This window comes from Hyla sarda, chromosome 5, assembly GCF_029499605.1.
Source record: "Hyla sarda isolate aHylSar1 chromosome 5, aHylSar1.hap1, whole genome shotgun sequence".
Taxonomy (NCBI): domain Eukaryota; kingdom Metazoa; phylum Chordata; class Amphibia; order Anura; family Hylidae; genus Hyla; species Hyla sarda.
In genome coordinates, this window is record NC_079193.1 from 363,228,167 (window position 1) to 363,230,412 (window position 2,246).

At 46.3% G+C, this 2,246-nt stretch overlaps 1 long non-coding RNA gene across 1 annotated transcript in view; it reads left to right on the top strand.

The window, feature by feature from the left end:
- Nucleotides 1-929: 929 nt before the first annotated feature.
- LOC130272771 (uncharacterized) overlaps nucleotides 930-2,246 on the top strand; it is a 12,262-nt gene continuing 10,945 nt past the window's right edge. Inside the window, exon 1 of the long non-coding RNA XR_008843734.1 lies at nucleotides 930-1,043. This is a non-coding gene — a long non-coding RNA (uncharacterized LOC130272771). The remainder of the gene's footprint in view (nucleotides 1,044-2,246) is intronic.

Below are 2,246 nucleotides of genomic sequence, written 5' to 3' on the forward strand. Positions count from 1 at the left end.
AGCGATGGAGCGACATCCAGGGCAGCGGTGACGGGTCCGGAGCGGCGGGGACAAGTGAGTACTACCTCCTATACCAGTGGTCTTCAACCTGCGGACCTCCAGATGTTGCAAAACTACAACTCCCAGCATGCCGTTGGCTGTCCGGGCATGCTGGGAGTTGTAGTTTTGCGACATCTGGAGGTCCGCAGGTTGAAGTTCACTGTTGGGTGCAGAATCATTTTTTTCTGGATTTCGCACCTTTAAAATAGGTTGCGTCTTATATGCCGGTGCGTCTTATAGGGCGAAAAATACGGTATACACCTCAGCAGCTAGGAGGCAGCACTGGGACACTGCAGGAACGTGAATGGGAATAGGAGACGGTAGAGCGGTCAGGAGAACGGTTGGCGTCCTATATGAAGGAAACATACGCGTCTTCCTTGGGAATCCATTACTAGACCGGCTTCCGCCCCTCGCTGCGGGTTATGTAACTGGTGCGGTGGTTTCCTGTCACTTCTCCCATCATGTAGTTGACACTTCACGGTGGATACGGACAACGACATTCTTGCGGGAGCTGAGTCACTGACAGAAGATTTATGGCCTCCGTTGCGGGTTCTCCTTCCCTTCGGTAGAACATTTACGTAACGCCAGAAGATAAGGGGAAACTTATAATGTGGAGGAGATTATAAGAAGTGAACGTTATTACAGAGAACATGTCTGAGGCAACTCTACAGTATTATCACCAACCACCGGAAACTTCCATCCACGGAAGGTCTGAGGGCCCATTATACAGTGGTCCCTCAAGTTACAATGGGGGAGATTTATCAAAACCTGTGCAAAGAAAAGTGGCCCAGTTGCCCATAGCAACCAATCAGATCGCTTCTTTCATTTTACAAGAGGCCTGTGAAAAATGAAAGAGGCGATCTGATTGGTTGCTATGGGCAACTAGGTGATTTTTTTTCCTCTGCACAGGTCTTGATAAATCTCCCCCAATATGAATCGGTTCCAGGACGACCATTGTAGGTTGAGACCATTGTATGTTGAGACCAGAACTCTATGGAAACCTGGTAATTGGTTCTGAAGGCACCAAAATGTCATCCAAAAATAGGAAAAAATGAAAAATTTAAGAAAAATAAGTAGATAATTAATATAGATAAAGCAAATCCTTACATATAAAAGTAAGAAAGATCTGCTGGAAGCTGTAAATCACTGTCTATGTCAGTATTTCCAAAGCAGGGAGCCTCCAGCTGTTGCAAAACTACAACTCCCAGCATGCCCGGACAGCCAAAGGCTGTCCGGGCATGATGGGAGTTGTAGTGTTTGCAACAGCTGGGGGCACCCTGCTTGGAAAACACTGGTCTATGTAGAGGACAGGAGCTTCTTCAGGGTTCTGTACAGAACACGCAATGTCCTAAAAAAGTAAAATGGAGCCGCCATCACCTGGTGTCCAAAGGAGCAGCTAACCCTGGTACAGGTAAAGAGTACAGAACATGTAATACCTCCCTGTACTGTAGGGGGCGCTACCAGACACCAGTCAGTGCATACACTTCAGTAATACAGGTAAAGAGTACAGAACATGTAATACCTCCCTGTACTGTAGGGGGTGCTACCAGACACCAGTCAGTGCATACACTTCAGTAATACAGGTAAAGATTACAGAACATGTAATACCTCCCTGTACTGTAGGGGGCGCTACCAGACACCAGTCAGTGCATACACTTCAGTAATACAGGGGTTTTACCAGTGAAATGCCCATTCTGATTGGTCGGTTCTTCCAGCCATTGACACGTTTCACAGATCTGGACTGTCCGTACATTGTATGTTGAGTCTGGTTTCAACTTACAATGGTCCAGTAAAGACCATTGTATGTTGAAACTATTGTATGTTGAGGCCATTGTAAGTTGAGGGATCACTGTACAACCAACAATCATTTTTATCCTTTCGAGAATCCTGTTTGGAGTCCGAGCTCTTGAGGACCAGGTGTAGATTTAACAGTAATACAATTTTTTAGGGGTTTCAAATGATAAAAGTCTTTAAACAGATGATATTGATGGGGGCTCCCGGACCAAAATGATAGTGGGGGGACCTCTGTCAGACCTGTGGGGCCTCAAACCCACATGAACCCCCAGATATAGGAGAAGTGGCCATTCATACTCATTTCCCTTCTTCACTATAAAAGTGAGTCATGGGGACAGCAATTGCCCCATCTCTGCTTATTCTGGACAGGATCACTAAATATTCCCATAAGGTGGGGGTCACATTGGGGCTGA